Raw genomic sequence first — 21,926 nt, forward strand, 5'->3', positions numbered from 1 at the left:
CACTAATTCCAGGTGAAACCCAGGATTGTTCAGGCATGCAGGAACCTCAGCCCCACATTTGTGATTTGCCTGTAAAGCACCACTACCTTGGGATACTTCTCCAAGGGCTGTTGGCTTGGAATCTTCTCCCAAAGGAGCGAATCTGGCGGGATTTTGGTAGCGGATTTGGAGCTCCAAGTGTCCAAACTCAACGTTTTGATGGTGTTGCTTGGATGTAAATTTTAAAATTTCGATGTCGATTTTGGACTCTTTCTTGCTGCCACTGCTGGGTTTTGGTGATGCTCCCCAGGGCCGGCACACAAACACCTCAATTCCTGAGGTTTGGAGGAATTAGGGGATACCCAGAGGATCAAAATTTGGAAAATCTTGGGATGTAACTCTGGGATTCCAGCACATAGAGCCAGGTCATATCCATCCTCTTATCCATCAAATCCTTCTTCTCAGGGCTGCTCCAACACCCAGCCCCAATTCCACAAGCCCAAAGGTGCTTTGTCCTCCAAAATCTTGAGCTGAATCCAAAAGTTTATCAAGAATTAATCCCCCTTCAGGGATTACATGCAATAACTAAACTGGTTTTCCAGAAACACCAAATTCTGGGTGCTCCTTTCTTCAGCAAAGGTTTAAAACTGGCAGAAGGCTTTTAAAAAAAAAGGCTACAGCAAAATTTCATTTAGGCAGACGTGCTTTATTTGATGCTGATAGTGGAGAGCCATAAATAGCAGTGATAAGTTATATTTAACAGCAGAATTACTGCTCTGAGGCACGGATAAAGCCCAGCTTTGTGCTAGACTAGACTAGGTCTGGTGAACACAGAGAATGAAATTATTAATCCCAGTTTAGCTCTTTCCCCAGTGTTTATGAGGAATTTGAGGAATCCTTTCCAGCAGCTGCTGACTGTGCTAAAAACTCAGCTTTCATCTCCCGCAGCCATGAGCTGATCGTTCATGAAGCACCCGGCGCCAGAAATGAATGAAAGCCATTGAAAGCTGCCCCAGAAGCCAAGGGCTGAGCTGCGGAAACGCCGATGGGGCTCATTCCTGCCCAGTTCGGGAGTGTCTGAAGAGGTGTGAAAATTCAAACCTATTTTTGCTGGGTGCCCCAAGGCAGAGGCACAGCCCTCGAAGGCACTCGTGGAGGAGCAGATGTCCCTCAGCAGAAGGACAACCCCAGAGATGATGTCACCCTCTACGAGCGTTAGTTCTTCCATGGAATACTTTCAATTAATGAGTTAATAATTGCTGTTAAGAGCTGCCTGTGGATGCTCCAGGACTGCCCAGTTTGGCTCAGCGTGAGACACCCCAGCACTTACTGGGATGTTCTGGTTAGTGCTGCCCCAAATGCCCCACATCAGGACTCACACTCAGCAGGTGGAGCCTGGCTGCTCCTCAGAGATGTCTTTCCCAAAGAATTACCCAGCTTTTTTTATTTTCAAAGCCTGACATCAATTCCTTCTTTAATCCTCACCTCTGTACGGGAGTCTTCAAATGCTTCCCGATTTATTTATGACTGACATGATTTTATGAGCTCTTTTCACAATGGGGTTCCATACAAAGCTTGAAATCCCTCTGTGCATGCACACCCAGGCAGGGAGGGGTTCGCTCCTATGGATCCTGACTGGAATAAATTGATCCATCTAAACCTTCTCAGCGAGGCATTTTGACCTCCTAATCTCCCTGCAGGAGCACAAGGCTTTTGTGGCCCTTCTAATCCTGATTCTGGGTCGGGATTTCTTGCGTGTCCTGTCAAACTTTTCATCTTGCTGCTGCTGTCTCAGAGCCTGGCTGCTGCTCCTTTTCTCTTCGCTAAAGCTCCTTGGTGTGTTGTGATTGATTCACTGGGATGATTCACAGGCACTGAGAGCAGCACACAGATTGTTCTGTTCCTGTTCATGGCATCTGTGTGGATAAATATGGAAATAATTAGGGTGTGTTGTTAAATCCCGAGTGTCAGGTGAGGGTTCTTGGTCTGATGGATTTGAGCTGAGTCAGGAGAGTGTCCACCCTCTGTTAGCAATGCTCTGGGTCTGTTCCACTCTTCTGATCTCTAAAAGGAGATTTCTTTCTCTACCCATCTATTTTTGGGATGAGGCTGGCTGCCACCTCCCTCTGTAGAGAACCACGGCATGTTTGCTGTGCCTCAGCCACTTCTGCAGCTGCCACCTGATAAAACCCAGGGAGATGCTTCCTTAAACCAAAAGAGGGGAGATTTAGATGGGATATTGGGAAGGAATCCTTCCCTGGGAGGGTGGGCAGGCCCTGGCACAGGGTGCCCAGAGAAGCTGGGGCTGCCCCTGGGGTGATCCCTGGAAGTGTCCCAGGCCAGGCTGGACATTGGGGCTGGGAGCAGCCTGGGACAGTGGGAGGTGTCCCTGCCCATGGCAGGGTGGGTCTGGATGGGCTTTAAGGTCCCTTCCAAACCAAGCCATTCTGGATTCTGGGATTCTTAGCCCAAGCAATCCCTGTCTCTCTCTGGGGCTGCCATGGCTTCCTTCCCACACGGAATTCCCTGTTCCTGTCCTCTCCATCCCGGTGCCTGCTCAGCACTGAGTTCTTGGCCTCCACACCCAGCCCTGACTAAGTCCTGACACCCAGATCTGCCTTTCAGATCTCCTGCCCGAGCAGTTCACGGTCCAGAACCACCCCAGCGCTGCTCCTGCAGCGGGGCAAGGACAGGGATCACTCCCTGCCCACGCAGAGATCTGTTCCTTACTCCCTTAAAGCTTTTCCCAAACCTCTTTATTCGTTGCCTGTTCTTCTAGTCCTCCTTCCAGGAATTTTTACAAGTTCTCCTCCAGCCTTTATCTGAATTTTGGGACTCAGTGGGGAGGTTTGTGCTTGGCCCTGACTCAGTGCTCAGTTTTGCAGCATTTTTCATACAAAAGCCTAAGGAATTTTTAAAATTAATATTCCTGCTTTAGTAACCCTAAGAGGAAAACATGGACATCTCCGAGGTGAAAACATGGACATCTCCAAGATGCCATGTAGGTGAATAAAAAGCGATTAATTCCAGATTTGGGTCTGACTTTGCAGCTTTTTCAGGGAGTGATCAATGTTTATATCAACAGAGCAAATATTAGGAAAAGATTATTCTCCCAGAGGGTGCTGGGGCACTGGAACTGCTCCCCAGGGAATGGGCACAGCCCCAAGACTGCCAGAGCTCCAGGAGCGTTTGGACAATGCTCTCAGGGAGGATTTTTGGGGTATCCTGTGCAGGGCCAGGGGTTGGACTGGATGGTCCAGGTAGATCCCTTCCAGCTCAGGATCTTCTGGGATTCTATGATTTAAATGAAGTTACGCAGAGGAGTGGACGCGTGGCAGAGGACGGAAGTGTCTCAGGCTGTGTCAGACCTGCTTGAGGGAGGTTCCATTTTGGAGATGCTCTTCCCATAGCCACTGGAAGAGGAAACGGGAGCAAGCACGGAGCAGGAAAGACCGGTGGTGCCGTGGAGCCCCTGATTTGTGTGCTGGGAGTGGGGATGGCAGTGGGAGAGAGGTTGTGAAGCTTCTCCCAGGAGCGTTCCTGCCTTTCCGAGCAGCTCTCAGCTGGCAGCCAGTGCTGATTTCATAGTAATGCTCCTTTCTGAATCGGTGCTCAGACTGTTTTGAATACTTTCTGCATGACTAATTAATGTTCCGAAATGAATTAAACGGTGCTGTTAAACTTCAGCCTGTGCGAACAGACGACCCTTCTTCACTATTTTATCTCGGAATTCTCAGGGAGGGGGCATTGCCTCTTATCTAAAAGCCACTTTACCGAGCTGAGATGTGATGTCATGGTCTGGAAATACGTGGGGATTTTCGTGCTCGGCCTGCCGAGACACAGCCGTGACTTCGGCGTGATAAACCTCATTAACGTCCTTAAAACCTGCGAGCAGCCGAGATAACAAACCCCGCTGGAAACTGGCACGAGATGAAACCCCGCAGCCTCGCAGCCGGAGTTTTGCTTGGCTAAAGCTTTCTGCAACCCTGTGCTGGGATCAGGCGGTGATTCAGCGCCGGGCAGACACTCCCAGCTGGAGCCGGGAGCAGGAACTCGCTGGCCGGTCACCCTCGGGAAGAGCAGCACCAGCCCCGCAGAGCGGAAAAGCTGCTGGGAATAAGGTAATTCCACAGGCAGGAATGTTGGTGGGTCACTCCTGGATGGTGCTGGCGAGGTGCTCGGGTCGTTTCTGGCTCGCAGGATTCCTCTCCCTTTTGGCTGCTAATTCCCTGTGCTTTTGAATTCATCCCTTGCTATCCATAGTTTATTTTCCCTGGAACAAAGACGAGCAGGAGAAGCGCCTGATTGTTTGATCTGTGTACACCGGCGCGGAATAACGCAGCATCTCCTTTTTAATGAAGCACGAAGGAAAGCTGGAGCTCAGCACAATTCCCAGCCCGCCGGAGATCCTAATCTCGCCTTCCCAGCCCAGGAGAGCGGGCACTGCCGCTCCATGAGCCGGCCCCGGCAGGGAGGCGAGCCCAGCCCGCTCCCGCATCCCTGGATCCCGCATTCCCGGCTCCCGCATTCCCGGCTCCCGGGCTGCCCCGGCCGCCGAGGGCGCGATGGAAAATCCCTGAGCCAGCGGCTGGCAAATCCGGGCGGCAAAGGTACATCCCTGTCTCTGTTTAAACGCCCCAAATCCCTTCTTTCTACCCCTTTCCCCTGCTGTTTTCCCTATTGTTTTTCTCTATTGTTTTCTCTATTGTCACAGCGGAAAAAGCGATTATTTTTCAGTCGAGAAGTCACTTGGGTTGACACGTGCTTAGGAAAACAACCCGTGCCTCTGTCGGGTTAAAGGGAAATACCCATTTTCCCTTCGTTCAGCCCCGGCTCGGTGATTCCAGCTGGATTTGGGAACTCGTCGCTCCGTTCCAGGAGCACAACCGGCCCCGCGCTTGCCGCGGGAGCGGCGGGATGAGCCCCGGGGGCAGCTGGAAGGGGTTTCCAGGAGCCCCCCGTGTTTGGACCCACCCTTCTGCCCTCAAATTCCCTGTTTTTTGGGGGTCACAGCCGCAGGAGAGGGTGCTCCGGGTGTTTTTGGCGCTGGAGAGGTGATGGAGGCGCTCCCGGGGCTGGTCCTGCGCCGCTCCCCAGCGGGGCTCTGGGGTTTGGCAGGAGGCTGAGGGTGTGATTATCATTATCATATATAAAAAAATTTTAATTTTTTCTGGGAGCCGCTTTACGGAAATGTGGCTCTTCACGAGTCGTTTTCCGCGTGAAAGCAAAGGGAATAATTATATTTATTGGGAGTAAAAGAGAATCACGGTGCTGCCGCTAAAAAGCTTCCCGCTCCTCTTCCCTGTTAATTAAAAATGCTGCTCTGTAAAAAAATCATGGAATGTTTTGGGCTGCAAGGGACCTTAAAGCTCGTCCCGTTCCACCCCCTGCCATGCGCAGGGACACTGGTCGCTCCAAGCCCTATCCAGCCTAGTTTTGGATTAAATTAAATGAAAAATTAAATCAATTTGATAGATAAATAATTGTATTTCCAGGGTGTAGCCGGAGTATGTGCTCTTTCCTGCTAAAGTGCTGTGTACTTGGAGGGAATATTAACAATTCCTTAATAATCATTACATTCCATTCCTAAGCATATCACTTGCCAATACAACGAGCTGGATAATTTTTTTCTATATCTGCCTATTTTGGGAGTTTTTATTTGGCAATGAACACGGGCAGGTATGAAAACCTGCCCGAATTGTGGCAGTCCCTGCAGGAATATCCATTGGGTGGAACCCACATTGTCAGGAGTGTATTGGCTGATTTTTTCCGGTGCCAGGAGCCCAGGCTGTGGGTAATTTTGTTTTTGAATCACTTCAAGATTCATTTCCAGGCCACACCAGCCACTGGGCTGATGGATTGGGAACTTCCACTGGGCAGAACCGGCACAATAACTGTATTTTCTATATAAAAATAAATTATTTATTGCTTTGGAGAGCTTGTTCCGTGGGAGTTGTTGTAAATCCCAGCAATCCCAGTGAGAAGTGGGTGGAAATCCCCAGAGTGGCCATCACCATACCTTTAGAACAACCTCTGCTGGATTTTCCCCTGCTTTTATTGCTGTGGAAAAGCCGTTTTGCACTGAGATGGGAGGATCTGGCTGGCTCAGAGCTGGCGCTGGTGGTGTCAGGAGGTCAGGCTGGCTCTGCATCCCGCTCCAGCCTCGCGGAATCCCGCGGATTTCAGAGCCGCGAGTTCGTTTTCCTGCTGTGGAAACTCGATGGTGCCGTTCCCTCTGCAACCAGTGCTGGGGGCAGGGCAGGGAAAGGCAAATTTGGGTATTTTTGCTTGATTGTGGTCAGTGATGAGCTCGCAGGGTCCAGGCTCTGGAAGGGAGGAGGTGTCGGGATGAGGTTTCTCCACTGGATCCGCGTTTTCTTGGCGGCGGAGCGAGCTAAAAACAAATCCTCAGTGAGACAAATGATCCCCAAATGATTTAGCTCATTAGGACTGCTTGGATAAAATGATTCCCACTCATCCACTCATTAGTTACGCAAACACCAAGGACAGGGTTTAACCAGGCTTGCTCCCAGGTCTAACCCCGCTGCCTCCGTACAGCCCTGGGAGGTGCCAGCAGGGAGGGAATCCAACCCTTCCCATTCCCACTGTTTTTTTTTTTAGGCCACTGCTGACATAAAAACATCTGAAAAGTCACCCTGGCCGTGTTACAGAGGGAGACTTGTTCCCTGTGAATCTAAAACTTTATTTATGCGTCAGCGATCCGCTGGTTTCATTATTTGGCACTCGCGTGTCTGATCTCGAGGCTGATTTCCTGCCACTCTCTGGTGTAAAAGTGAAGGATAAATTACAATGGAGCTTGGAAAGGGAATAAATTATTTGCTTTCAGCTCTGCTCTTCAGCAGGGTTGGGGTTTTCCAATGGAAACCCAAGTTGCATCCCATGTTTTGTTGATCAGTCCAGTTTCTCACAGCATGGATGAATAAAGGGATTTAAGGAGCACTAAAAATTAATGCTGGACATCCTTCAAGATGATTTTTAGGACCTGAGGCCAGGAAGTTCTGACCCTCCTCCTTTTCCTGCACCTCATGTCTGTCACGTTGATGGGATGGGGTGGGATGGGATGGGATGGGATGGGATGGGATGGGATGGGATGGGCAGAGTGAGTCCTTGGGGTCAAGTGATCCAAGGGCCCAGCTCAGCCATGGACAACTCCAGGAGAGCTGGAGGTATCTGGTGCTGCTGCTGCTGGTCTGGCTTGATAGAGCTCAGCAAGACCTATTTAGTGAAAAGCAACTCATTTAGCCCGAAAACAAACTGTTATTTCAGTCGTGGGGCCTGGGCTGACGTGGGCCCTGGGTGAAAGGTGCCGTGTCTGCCTTGCTGATTGGGATCTGCCTTTGGAGAGCAGACCTTGGCTCAGCGGGAGCAGCACAAAGCAGGTGGCAAGGTAGAATTTCTGGTGGCTCGTTGCCACTCTGGATAGGTTTTTACATCAGACAATCCCTTCTTGTGGTGTAATGGGAGAGGAAGGACAAAAGTACAAATATATCCCCTGATTATTCCACCTATTTTTTAAAATTCTTTTGGATTCCATGATTTTTTTTCCCGTTTGAATGACAAGACTTGTCAGAAATCCTTCTTTTTTTCCTACAAAGTGAATAATTCCTCTTTTTTTTCCCTGTTACAGACCCATTTTCCCCCCGGTGAGTTTTCTGTTTTCTTTGTGCCATGGTGTGACCTACTCAGAGAGGAGCAGAGTCCTTATCCCTCCGTGGCCATATGTTCCCAGAAATAATCATAATTTCCTGTCAGGGCTGCGATTTGGGCTCTTCCACATCCACTTTGGTGTCCCTCGTTGAGTTTTTACAAATCTGTTGTGGAAATTTGGAGGGCTTCACAGGAGAAATGTGTGTCCGGAGGCAGGACTCCTTCCCCACCAACAACACATCATTGTTAACCCCATAAATATCTATTTTTGACATCTGTACATCCAATAAACCCACGGTTTATCCCTTGGCACGTGTTAAACCGGGGAAAAATTCAGTATAAACGGCCGCTTGTTCATTGCCCAGTCGTGTCTACGTGATCCCAGCTCAGCCCCTTCTCCAGCAATTCCCTGTGAATCACAATATTCCCATTTATCGAGCTGCCAGCAGTGCCAGGGCAGGGAGTTAAGACTGGGGCTCTCTCCCAAGGGATGCTGCAGATGCACTCAGCAGGAGCTGTGCCTCCTGCCAGGGCTTGGCTTTGCTGGAATACTCGGGAAATCCTTTGTGGAAGCCTCCAAGTTGGGATGGATTTGGGATGATGACATAAAAAAGCCTCCTGCTGCTCCATCGGTGTGTAATTCCTGAGTAAGCTCTTCCAGGGGCTTCCTAATTCTATATAAACTGCTAAATATTCTCTAGAAACTGCTAAATATTCTCTAGAAACTGCTAAATATGATAGGAAAAGATGAGAGGTATTACGTCTACTAAAATGAAACTTTTATCATGTTTTTCTTTCATGTCTTTTACTTGTTTAATGCGAATCATTCCTATATTTTTATCAAATTTGGTGCGTTCTATTTAAATTTGAGGGGGTTTTGGTTCTTTTTTTTCATTCTCTTCCTCTGCAAGTGCCTTTAATAGAATTCCATAAATTCCTGTCATGGAATTCTGGCTGCAATTACTTCCTATCAGTCAACCCCGAGCTTTTGTGTGTCTCCGCTTTCATCTCCTGAGCTGCTGTGCAGACGAATTATGACGCTCAGGCAGGTGCCTGACTCGCTGTGGGATGATCCTTGTGGATACTGGAAGGATTTGGCTGGAAAAATGGGAAGAGAAATATTTCAGCATCAGGCAGCTCACAGAATTCCAGGGGTTTGTCCCGAGGAGGGAGTTTCCCTCATAAGGGATGTGCTGTGCTAAAAAGAAGCATAAAACCAGATTAACAGAGGAAATTACCTGGATTCAGGATTGGTTTGTAGTGCAGAGAATAAAATGACTCTGGAAAAGTGGAACTCATGGAAGGAGGGTGTTTTCCTGGTGTTTTATGTCCAGAAATGCTGAAGGCTGCACACTCCTAATCTTGCTTAATTTTGAGCTTATTAAATGTGGTTTTTAAGTGCCCTGGGGCAATTTTTAAAAAATCCTCAAAAATATCTTCCCTCAGGAAATTTCATGAACTGCTGCTCTGATTCTTTATTAATTAATTAATTTATTTACTTACTGATTACGTTCTCCTCCCTGAAGGGTTGGAAGTTTTTAACTCCAGTCCCTGTTCCCTTTCACTGTTAGCATACTTTTATCCAGGCAGAGATTTCCAACTGGAATCACCTTGCAGTGTGAGTCCAGCGTTTTCCAGCTCTGCTTCTGGAGTGCAGGTGGGGTGATTGCAGCTCATTGTCCTTCTGTGACACCAAATTCATGCTCCCATGACGGAAATCAGGAATTTTTGGGTCTGGCTGGTGGAGGAAAGGGCTTGACAAGCTCATTTTTGGAGTTTAATCAGCTGTAGGATGGCTTTTTAAAGTAAATATTGTGTGTCTGGATGATAAGGTGAAGTTATGCCATAAATATCTGCCACAAAGTCACCTGAAAATGAGGTTGGTAGGAAGGAGAAGGACAATCAAACCAAAATATTCTTCCTTTAAACCCCTGTATTTCTCTCTGCCACCTCCTGCGGATTTTAATTTATTTGTTGTTTCACACCGACACATTTTTGAATAAATGAGGCAAATTCCACCAGGTTGCTTTTCAGATGTTATTTTTGAGGAATTGAAGAAAACCTAATTTGGGCAGATGTGCATCAGCAGTGTCCCCAAAGAGCCCTGGTGGCACAGGGAACAATGGCTCTTGTCCTCAGAAGAATGGGAGCCCTTGATGAAATCTGAGCATCTCAAGACCTCGCTCTGTGCATCTGCTGCTCAAGTCATGGGGTCTCGTGGGCTTTCCTGGCCAGAATCCCAAGAGGCAGCACTTTCATTCCACATCCCAAATATTGGTTTCATCGGTGCTGTGCACATGCAGTTTATTTAGAGTCGATTTTTGTGTTTGTAGGAATGAGATTTGTTTGAGTGTCCCCGTGTAAGTCTTGTGGCAAATCTAAATATATGAAACAAAACAATGAAATAGACCATTTGAACTTTCAGATTTTTTAGGCCTTTTTTTTTTACATATTATTGTGTTTTTATGACCAATTTGGCCCATTTTATTGTGTTATTATGTATATTTAAATATTTAACGGTGTTGAATTTATTTTTGCATGTTTTATTTTCGCCACATCTACTGAGCTCTTTGTTTTTGTGCCTGACCAGGCTTTCCCAACCTTCAGTATTTCGCCAAAGGGAGTTTGTTTTCCTGGGATTCTCATGTTTGTATAACAAGATTCTAAAGCCAAACCAGTGCAGGGCTGGATTTCATAGAAATCCCACCTGGTTTTAGGGCTCTCCTTCTTCCCAGACGTACATTTGGGGCTAAACTGCCGAGGAAGCAGATGCCAGTCTGCAGATACTAAGAGTTAATATCTCTTGAGATGTGTTCATGCTCTTAAGGAGCTTCCAGCCCTCCGAGAGGCTCCTCTCCAGGAAGATCCAAGGGGCCGGCGAGGGCGGTGCCGGCGCGGAGCAGCGCTGGAGGAGCGGGTGAGCGCGGGGTTGGGATCCGGAGCCATCCGTAAATGTCAGAGCTGGACCCTCGGGATTCCTGCTGGGATTTTGTGGAGCTGTTTTCCAAGGAGGTTATTTGGTGGAGAAGAGTTTCTTGGGGTATCCACGGAGGTGGAAACGAGGAGTGGTTTGTGGGGAGTGAAAACGTTGTGGATTCCCTGCATCCCAAGATTAAGTGGCCTTGTTGTCCTCATTTTACCTCCTGTCTCTGCTGGAGGAGGACTGTGTGTCCATCCATGGATAAATGTACAAAAAATACATCTAAAATACCTATTTTATGTCTCTAAAATATCTATTTTATACATCTAAATTATCTATTTTATATAACTCTACAAAATATGTGCACAAATATAGAGATCTCTGTCTTCATCAGGTGGTCTTCAAGGATTGAGAAGGTTTTGAAGTTGTTTTATCAGCTGCAGTTCTATTATGGAAGTTTCACTGCTATTAAACTATTTTCAGCTTGTATCAACCAAGCTTTGCACTATTTAAACATTTAATAGAGTACAGAGCATTTTTGGGGGAGTTCACAATGTTTTAAAAATTAATATCATTATTTTCTTACTTTTTCCCAGATAACAGAGATTTTAAACAGCTTCCACCTTGGGTTTAGATCTGATATTCAAGTAGGAAAAGGGGAAAAGGCTTTTTTGGGTGGTGTTTGTCCTCAGGAATGTTTTTCTGTGGAAGTGTTTTATGGAGCAAATTTTAATTGAGGCAACCGAGAGTGTTGTTAAATGCATGAATATTTACCTGCTTGATAAAAGGAGAGTTTTACACACACTAAAATGTTTTAGCTGGAAATGGCACTTGGTGGTGTTTGGGTTGGTGTTCAGACAACGAGGCCTCGGCTTTCTGGAACTGGCAAGATAAAAATCTTGAGAGTGACCCGGTTTAACAAAAAAATTTCCCAGGAACATTCCTGGCTCCAAGGACACCACGAGCCCCACGTGTGAGGAAACTGCTTTTTGCAGCTTTGGGTCTGATCGTGGGTTGTAATTTGATTTTTTTTCCCATGATTGGGACACCTGGAAGTTTTCTCTCTTTCTTTCTCTGTTGGATTTGGGGATTTTTTTGGAGTTGGTCTTTTTGGTGTTTAGTGAGGTACTGATGGAAGTGCAGGATTTCCTTGGCTGAGGCAGCTGGAGGATGTTCCCATCATGGAATGTTCATTAACTTCCCAACCTTCACATCCAGCCTGGCCAAATGCCTCGATGGCTCCAAATGGGAAGTTGTGTAACTTGGAAAAATCCTCCTTTCCCTAGGAAATCCTACTGAAAATGGGATCTGAAAGATGAAAAAGGGGAAAATAAGCAACACCACAGGCTGCATCCAGTTGCTTTTTTTCCTGTCTCCAGTGAAAGGGGACTGGGAGAACCATGGGGTGGGATTTGGCACTGGGATTTGAGGTGGGAAACCCCCGTGGACAGAGCTGGATGTTGTTTCTCCCCTCACCTTGAAAGTGTGCTGGCAGTAAAACTTTTCAGCACTTCTAATAATTGCAAAGTCCTGATTTCCTCGCTGGAATTAAATGCCTTTTAGTGGATTAGTTTGAATCACATCCACTAAGAGCTTGATCATCTGCCAGCCCCGAGAGTTGGGCCAAAGCTTTGTAAATTAATAAGCTCAAGGTGATTAGGACAGGTTGGGTACTTTGGACCGTGCACCAAATTGTCCCCGTGCAAGGTGTGGAGCTCTGGGCGTCTGTCACTTCTGTTTCCCATTTTCATTTGAATTCCTTGGCTGGGAGGGGGTTTTGGGAGGGGGTTTTCCAGGCTTGGTTGCCAAAAAACATGAAGGGAACCGTGTGATGCCTCATGAAAATTGTGTTGAGGTTCCAAAAGTAGGAGCAGCATTATAACCACGCTTGTTGCTGGGATAATTCCAGTTCCAGTCTCAATCCAAGGTTATTTATCCTTGTATCCAGGATCCATCCACAGGATGTTTTATGGGAAAAAGAAGCACCTGAAACCTCTGTGGGAAGGGGTTTTTAAGCCTTGCAGCAATGTTTTTTCATGGCTTTTGTGAATGGAAAGGTGTCTTGGGACAAATGTGTTGGTACATTTTTATATAAAGTGTGGGATTTTCCCAGAGTTTTTTGGACACCAGAACATCTTCCCGATGGATTCTTGACTCGGAGACAAGGAGAGGAACAGAGCTTTTATTACCCAATGGGGCAAGCTGTGGGGATGTCTTTAGCATGCACTTTATCTGTAGATCTCTTTTAACAAATGTGGTAACTTTCAGTAAAATGTGGCTTTTCTTGGAGGCAGGAAAGACTCTGGAATTTCATAAACTCTCGGGTGATAGAAGAATGAAAAGTGTGCACTGCACACCCAAATTCCCGCTGGTATTTGTAGTCCCAAGAACAGTTTGATGCATTTGAGAGTGGAGGCCTCATTCCCGAGGCTGATCCCACACCTACCTGAGGGTTTGGATCCTGAATCTTCAGGAAATGAGAGCAATTCCAAACCATTGTGTTGAATTCTGTCCCGTTTGGTCTAAAATATCTGATAACTGTGTTCACTGATGCCAGTGTTATCTTCAGTTTTTCTCTCTGATCAACATCCATGGAGGGGGTTGGAATTAGATAATCCCTTCCAACCTAAACCATGCCATAATTTGTATTATAATTGCTTTTCCAAGGAATTTTTCCCTCACAGTTGTCTTCTTCCCACGTTTGTCTGAGCGCGGTTTATGTCGTTGGGTATCAGAAGCTTTCTCGAGGGAGGATTATTTTCAAGGTGATCTGTCCTGGAAAGATTCCACGTGCTTCCAGCAGCTGTCAGCAGGGTCTGGCAGGGCTGGGCCAGCGCTCTTGGATCTGTCTGAGCTCTGTCCGTTTGTTGGATTTTTCACATTATTTTTAAGTGTTTTGGGTAAGATTTTAATACCTGCTTGTTTTTTTTCAAATCCCAAATTCCTGCAGCTCACCTGACTGGATAATACAGCACTGCCTGAATTTGTTTTGGGTCTCTGATGTGTAAAATTAAGCACTGAGGTTGCTTAAAGAAAACGGCACCATCACCAGGTCTTTGGCTGCTGGTGGTGAGAGAGAAATCTCCCGAGTCCAGCCCTTCACGGGTGGAACCTTCCATGGCCAGTCCAGAGGATAATGGGGTGAGAATCTGGATAATCACTCAGGTGGGAACTCTGCCCCACTCAGGTGAGACCCCACCTGCAGAGCTGCCCCCAGCTCTGGGCCCAACATCAGGAGCAGGTCCAGAGGAGGCCCTGGAGCTGCTCCAAGCTTTTCAGCACTTCTAATAATTGCAAACTCCAAGGCTGGAGCCCCTCTGGAGCCAGGCTGGGAGAGCTGGGAATGTTCCCCTGGAGAAGGGAAGGACACAGGGAGAGCTCCGAGCCCCTTGCAGGGCCTAAAGGGGCTCCAGGAGAGCTGGAGAGGGACTGGGGACAAGGCATGGAGGGACGGTGTTACGATCTGGTTTAAACTCAGAAAAGCAAAGCAAGCTAAGTCTTTGTGCATAAACTGGAAAGAGCTTAGAAGGTTCAAAATATTCCCAGAAACGAGATTAAAACCAAATGAGGTTAGATGTTGATGCCAAAAAACTGATGTATTTTATTTAATAGTAAAAGAGGCAAAGAGAAGGGAAGAGAAGAGAGAGAGAGAAAGAAATGAAAAAAAAGAAGGGTGCGCGGGGGACAGGGAGAGGTGACAGGGGTTAGGTGGAAGCACATCACCCATCTGAGGGTCCCAACGATGTCTCATTGCTCCCCTCCTGGTGGTGAGGGTCCCCCATGGCCGCCGTGGCCACACGGCCACACACCAAAGAGTGCAGAATTCCATGGATTAATGCACACTTTGGGCCAGGTGGGAACGCCCACGTGCCTCTCTTGCAGGGGCTGGCTTGACGCTGTCCCTTGCAACACTGAGGGTCTGCTGCATCACCTCTGGTGCTCTGGTGCAGGGTCTGGGCACCCCTTTGAGGGGGGCCCCTGTGATGGGCCATGTCACCCCCTTCTGCTGTGGATAAGCTTCTGACCAGAGGCTTTTCCAAGATACCCAAAGCCTCTCCTCCTTCCACCCCTTGGTGCGAGGGTCTGTGTGAGCCTGGCAACTGATAGCCCTGGGGCTGTGGTCTCCACCTTGGGGGTGTTAAGCTTGTGCTCTGTGAATGTGCCCAGCCCTGAGTTGTTACTTCATCTTATCTTCATCAGTGAGCACTGTCAGACCTCAGGGCCCCATTCACGGTGTGGGAGTCTTCTCTGCAGCTTTTGTAATACAGTTTTAAAAGTCCTTTAAGAAAATGTTTAAGTCATAAACTATAATATTTCAGTCTCTGACAGACAGGACACAGGGAATGGCTTCCCACTGGCAGAGGGAAGGGATGGATGGGATATTGGGAAGGAATTCCTGGTTGGGAGGGTGGAGAGGGGCTGGGATGGAATTCCCAGAGAAGCTGTGGCTGTGCCATCCCTGGAAGTGTCCCAGGCCAGGCTGGCTAGGGCTTGGAGGAACCAGGGATAGTGCAAGGTGTCCCTGCCACGGCAGAGGTGGACTGGGATGGGATTTAAGGTCCCTTCACACCCAAACCATCCCATGGTAACAGAGTCCATTGTGTCCCCAGCTGTGGATTGAGGCTGCACCTTCCACCCCATTCCGTGTGCTCCATGTTCGGGAAACGAGCACCTTGTTGGGAATGTCTGTGCTGGGAGATCCGGGCTGGGAGCTTCTGCCGGAATCCCTCTGTGTCTCTGCGCTGATTTTAAACAGAGACACATCCCAAAAGAGCCCACACTGGATTTCTGCTCCGTGCAAGCAGGAGCTGATGGTGTGATGAGATGGGAGCTGTGCCTGGAGCTGGATGTTGAGATTCCTATTAACCCTGGGGGTAGCACTGGAAAAATGCTCTTTTGTTCCCAGTTTTGCACAGGAAGCTCATTTTGGCTTCTTTTAATATCACAGCTCGAGCTGGCAGGGAGTCAGAACTTCAGCTCCATGACCTCATATCTCTGGCACAGAACGTGGAGCTCCCTAAACCAGCCCCTGGTAATAAATCAAAAATGTGAAATGTCTGCAAGTCTGTCATAACAGGAGAAGGTTGTACAGCACATTTTTTATTTCTTCTTTTCCGCTTCGAGAAGAAAAATGAATTTTTTTGAGCTGTGATCAGGATTCCAGAGGATGAGCAAGCCCAGAGGGGGAAGTTCTGGGTTTTGCTCTGTCCCCTCTGTGGCTGTTGGGGTTGAAAACCCACCTGAGTTCCCAGAGTGGTGCCTCCACCTGCGCTGGGATCTGCTGCTTTATCGGGGAATCATAGCCATGAGGGGTGAGTGTGCTGCCAATGACACTAAAAAACCCCATAAATCTAGGAAGGGATCTTAAAGCTCATCCCACCTGCCACGGGCACCTTCAACTATGCCAGGTTGCTTCAACCTCGCCTTGGAACTTTATTTTATTTTTGTTTTATTGTTTTTCTTTTGGTTTTTTAAATTATTATTTCCTGAAAGACTCTAAAACAAAGACTTAAACCACTGATTATTTTCTGTTCTGAGGCAAACAATTTTCATGGCAACCCTATGCAAAATTTTAGGATTTCAAGTGTGCAGGTGTGGAAAAAACAAATTCCTCGTGGAGGGATGAGACCTTTCCTGCTTCTCTGTTAATTCTGTTGCATAGAGGGGAAGGATCACAAATACAAAACCAAACTGTTCAAACTTCAGTTTGTTATTGTTTTAATTTATTTCTCTAACAGTCTCACCTGGAGCAATTCTTTTTGTCAGGTGATTCTGGTAAACAAAGAGCAGACACCTGAGCAGAGGTGGGAAACTGTTCCCTAATTAATTCCTGGTGCTTCTCCCACTGCTGGTGACTTTTTAAGGAGCTCAGGGAGCTCCTCTTCCCTGGTTTGGTCCTGCTCACCTTATCCCGCTGCTCTGGAGCTCTGTGGTTCCTGCTCCTCTATAGAAAGGTACATTTTAAAATCACTTTTTGATCTGTGAAAGGTTTTAACGGAGAAGATGAGGGACCTGGATGGCAAAGGAATGATTTGTGGTGGCACTGGGAGTTGGGACTGCTCTACTTGGGCTCCAGTGCTTGGGAGCCCAAATTAATTTTATTGGGATTTAGGAATCGTGGTGATCAGAGTTGTGGTCTCGACTATGAGCTTGTGTGTAGAGCTCTGCTGGGTGCAGGAGGGGCCAGGTTTGGGTGGATTCCAGGCTTTCTGCAGGATCAGGCTCCTGTGGGAGCTGGTCCCACTCAGCCTTGGCAGGAGGATGCTCCTGTCCCCACTCAGGGCATCAGCGTCCCTATGGAGCTGGGATTTGAGGTCAGTGGGAGCTTTCCTGCTGATTTAAAGGAAAGCAGAGCAGGGGAAGCCTCTGCTCCCAGGAACTCCTGGTTTCCACGTGGTTTTGGAGTCATTTCTGTCGGAATACATTAGCAAACCTTCCTGACTTCCACTGGGCACCCTGTGCCAAGGCCTCACGAGCCTCACAGGGGAGGATCTATTCCCAATATCCCATCTATTCCCAATATCCCATCTACCCCTGCCTTTTCTCAGTTTAAAGCCAAAAGCTGTGGCTGTCCCTGAATCCCTGGAAGTGTCCCAGACCAGGCTGGACGGGGCTTGGAGCAGCCTGGGACAGTGGGAGGTGTCCCTGCCCACAGCAGGGGTGGGATGGGATGAGCTTTAAGGTCCTTTCCACCCCAACCCATTCCATGACTCCCTGATTTTATATTATTATATGAATCATAATATTTAAATACAGGACAATTATAACAATAGACAATTAGATCTAACAATAAATTATAATATTTTCATATATAAACATGCAACCAGCACTGACATGCTGGCATGAGCCAACTCCAGGCCTTCATTTCCAAGTATGGCCAGAGCTGACCTCATTCCTGAGTTGCCTGGAAGTGCTCAGGGCTTGCAGAAAGAAAAAAAGGAAAGAAAATTTCTTTTAAAAGTGTCTTTCTTCCCTTATTAATTTAAGATATTTGCATGATTAGACATCATGGGAATTAAATTGGTGTTTCAGTGCCAAAAAGGCTGTCTGTTGGTGAGCCTGGCCATTGATATCATCAAAGTCATCTATATTTTATCTATAATATCCTTGGAAAGGCCATCATTCCCTAAAGGAACCTGACCTGATTAATTTTTTTCATGAGGCCTAAATGACCTATTAAAAAAATGAATTAAAATAGTGGCATGGAAAATAATTTGGAATTCCTTTTATCACACCTGTTCCCATGTATCCTTTGGACCAGTGGGATTTTTGAATTTCTAGCCCGTTTTCTACTTAGTCTGTTGGCTTTAGGGAGTAAATTTTTATCATCCTTTAATCTAGACTGATTTAATTTAATTTTTTTTCTTTTCTATAATATTCTGGACTGGCCAGGTTGTGCTCTCTGCTCTATTTTGCACAGGCTGTGCTGATCCAGGGGCAATCCTTTGGTATTCCCAAGGATCCTTCACCCTTTTGGAAGCGATTTCTCAATTATTGGGGAGCCTAAAAATCAATATAATAAAATATGATGGTGTCAGCCGAGTGCTTGAAGTGGGAAGCAAACTACAGATCTCTGGTTCAAATATTTTAAATTTAAATGGGTTTATTGTGTCTTAAATATTCCTTTGTGCTTGTTGTGGTGAAATATTGAAGTGTTGTGGAATGAATTTCCTGGAAGCCTCGTTTTTCCCAAGGAAAATCAGGAAGAGGGGCCCTCGGAGGGTCATTATTTATAATGGTATTTGTTCCTGTCAGCATGGAAATAATTGGCAGAAAAGGTCAATTTGAGTGAAATTAGAGGCTGAAAATTGGTGTATTTTCAACATTTCCCTGGTCAGGAGTGAATTCCTCCATGAATTTGGGGTAGGACTGAGTGTGGAGATCGGATCTAATGAAAACCAGTAAATCACAGGGAGAACGTCAGCGGTGACACAATGGAAGTTACAGATCGTGGCCTGTGGAATTCCAGGTGATTCATGAGGGGAAATGAAGCAATGGTGAAATCAGGGGGCACATTTGGAAAAGCTTTTGTGTTTTTAGCACGTTCTGAAGGCGAGTGAGTGAGGCAGATGAGTTGGAGCATGATTTTGAGGGATTCTTCGTACCAGATAACATCTCTGGGCTGGCAGGCTCCTGAATTATGGGTGATATTCCAAAAAAACCTTGGGAAAGTGGACTTTGTAATGCCAAGGGGATGAGGCATTCGGATCTAGCAGGAGGCAGGGCAGATGAAGAGAGGTTTAAAGTTTAATTAATACCAAGAAGGGGTTAAGTTTTAATTGATGTGATCCATAAACCTTCTGCATTTTCCCCATTTGGTTATGGGGGGAGGTGTAAAGGGATGTGGTGCTCCCAGGGCCTAAAGGGGCTTCAGGAGAGCTGGAGAGGGAATTTGGATAAGGGATGGAGGGACAGGACACAGGGAATGGCTTCCACTGCCAGAGGGCAGGGCTGGATGGGAGATTGGGAATTGGGAATTGTTCCCTGGGAGGGTGGGCAGGCCCTGGCACAGGGTGCCCAGAGCAGCTGTGGCTGCCCCTGGATCCCTGGCAGTGCCCAAGGCCAGGCTGGACATTGGGGCTGGGAGCAGCCTGGGACAGTGGGAGGTGTCCCTGCCCACGGCAGGGATGGGATGGGATGGGCTTTAAGTCCCTTCCAAACCAAGCCAGTCTGGGATTCCATAAAAATTGTCCAATGCGTGTGGGTTTCTCTCCATCCTGGACATCCTGTTCCTTTCCCACCTCAGCTCCTGTTCCCTTGCCCTGCTGATCTTGGGCAGTGTCCAGGTCCTTGTCCTGGCTCCTGGGTGGGGTTATTGTGCTTCACTCCCCTGATTTTTTTTTTAATTTTTATTTTTATTTTTGTTATTTTTATTTATTTTTTATTTTAAAAATTATTTTTATTTTTTAATTTTTTTGTTTTTTATTTTTAATTTTTTTGTTTTTTATTTTTTATTTTTATTTTTATTTAGAGTTTTTTTAATTTTTAATTTTATTTTTTTATTTTTATTTTTTATTTTTATTTTTAATTTTTATTTTTACATTACCCAAACCGGGGTTTTCCTGTTCTAATGGACACTTTGTGATGGCCCAGTGACCCTCGGGATTTATCTCATTCCTGGAAGATCCTCAATGATCTTCCCACCCCTTTTTTATCTGAGCCTACTTTTAGGAAGCTTTATTCATGCCAGCATTATTTCTGCCACGAGACAGAAATATTCTGCTTATTGTGAATAAAATGTTGTTGTTTTGGGAAAATTTCCATTATCCAGGCACTGCAATTTCAGGAAAATTCCCTTTTTCTATCCTTGGGCACTGTTGTTATTTGCAGTTAACCCCAAATAAATGCAGCAAATACTCTGAGCTCCAGGGAATTATTTCTCTTGGGTTGAAGTAAAAATTGGATGAAAAAAATTAAACAACCACAAAAAAAACCCAAAATAACAAAATAACATAAAATCCCTTTTCTGGCATTGCTTAAAAATCATAAGGTTTGTTTTGGGGTGAAATCCATGAGGATGAGAGCCTGGTTTTCTGCTGGCAGAATTGTTCAGTAGCTTGATTTTATTTTATTTATTAAATAAATATTGAATTATCTATTTACTCTCACTAGAAATAAATTCATGCCTCAGCTCTCTGACCTGCTGGCAGGCAATTATGGATCGTGGGAATGTTTTTTTTGTTTAACTGTGGAATATGATAGGATTTTTCCTTGTAATATTGTGTTGTGCCCATATTTACGTGATAAATCCACATTAAAATTGATTGGCGGTGTTTATCTACAAGTGAAATGCAGGGAGGGTGAAGAACTTGTGTAAAAACCGAATAAAAAATTAAATATACAAGGAAATGGCTGCTGGGGAAGGAAATGTCCCTACTTTATTCCTGGAGTTTTCTCTGTGTTTAATTCACTTTATAAATGGTTTCCTCCAAACCGAACTTGGAACAGCAAAATTATTCCCTTTAGCGTCAGAAAAATGGATTAAAATTGAAATTAATTCCGCTGCTCAGAGCGTTTCGTCCATCAGTAAATTGTAATGACATTAAAATAAAGGAGTGACTTTCTGCACAAGCCAAGGGTAGAGAATTTTCCGTAGGAAGGCACCCACACTGCTCAGCTTCCCAGGACATTTATGTGATAAAAACCGAAGAGAAATCCAAAATATCCATCTCAGGAATATCCACTGAGACCCCTCATTGCGGTGCTGGAAGTTTGAAACCATCCTGGGAGCGGTGGCTAAAATGGGGGATGGTGTTTTACAGCTTCCCATCGTGCTGGGGATGAGCTTTCTCTTAATTAGTTCTTTTTTTCATCAACAAGTTGGAAAAATAAAGGAATTAAATGGCTTTTTCTGAGCAGACAAGTGGCAATTAATTGGCCGTTAAATTCAAATAACACTGGAAATTCTTATGGAGCAGTGGGTTTGTTTTGGGTTCTGCTGGGTTTTGTTTTCCTGGAAAAACAAATGAAAATCTTCATGAATTAAGGATTTGTTCACTCCATGGATTAACCAGACAGCTGAAAGAACATTAATTGGTCATTCTCATTTGGGTTTATTTCATATTATTTAATGATATGTAGCTTTTCTCATTTATACCAAATAAAATACACATTAAAACTGGAGAGGGTAACTTGGAGTAAAGCTTTTGGAGGAAAATATTTGAATTTTGGTGCCACAGGACTGAAAATACGAAATCAGATGAATTTTGCTCTTTAAATATAACTAATTATGGTGATTTCTGCAAAGAGATTTATGACAAAATCTGTTAGAGCCCTTACGGAGCAAAAAATTTCAGCAGAAAGAATAAAATAGAACAAGAAAATCTTACTTATTTTGCTGTAGAAATCTGCCTCAGATAAATTGGGACTCACAAAAACACAAGCTACTTTATCAAGACAAAAATGAGAACGAGGTACTTATCTAAAGGATCCTTGGACGAGGCTTGGGTCGTTGGTCATTAAATTTTACGGAGATGTCGGAATTGTCCAGCTGGGAATGGCCAAGCCCTTCCCAATTATTCCCCTGGTGCTGACAGTGGCGTGGCATCTTCTCCAGCCTGGTTTGAGATGTGCTCTTTAGAAATGAGGAAAGCAGATGCGTTGTCCTCCTGTGTGTCCTGGATTTTTGGTGCCTTGTGCCAACGGGAATTCACGTGCGGGTCAGGAAATAAAAATTAGGATGAACTCTGGGTGAACTGTCAGGGGAAGGGAGCCTTTCCATGGGCTCATCCTGCCGTGTCCAGGGCTGGAAAAATGACACATGGTGTTCATTAACTGCTACGTGCATACGTAAATTTATTTGGGGGAAAAACACGGCATTACAGCGGGAATTGGGAAAACTGAGGGGTTCATTAACATC

General features: G+C 45.9%; 1 protein-coding gene across 4 annotated transcripts in view; it reads left to right on the top strand.

The window, feature by feature from the left end:
• The first annotated feature begins 3,370 nt into the window (after positions 1 to 3,370).
• Positions 3,371 to 21,926, top strand: part of LYPD6 (LY6/PLAUR domain containing 6) — a 32,019-nt gene continuing 13,463 nt past the window's right edge. The window contains exons 1-2 of one of the 4 annotated variants that reach the window (XM_048309003.1): positions 3,372 to 4,100; positions 4,243 to 4,589. The gene's annotated coding sequence lies outside the window, so the exon portion shown is untranslated. Of the gene's footprint in view, positions 4,101 to 4,242; positions 4,590 to 8,096; positions 8,280 to 21,926 lie in introns of those variants that run through there. The other 3 variants (XM_048309004.1, XM_048309005.1, XM_048309002.1) reach the window with 3 other exon arrangements.

This window comes from Corvus hawaiiensis, chromosome 7 (assembly GCF_020740725.1).
Source record: "Corvus hawaiiensis isolate bCorHaw1 chromosome 7, bCorHaw1.pri.cur, whole genome shotgun sequence".
In the NCBI taxonomy this organism is placed as follows: Eukaryota; Metazoa; Chordata; class Aves; order Passeriformes; family Corvidae; genus Corvus; species Corvus hawaiiensis.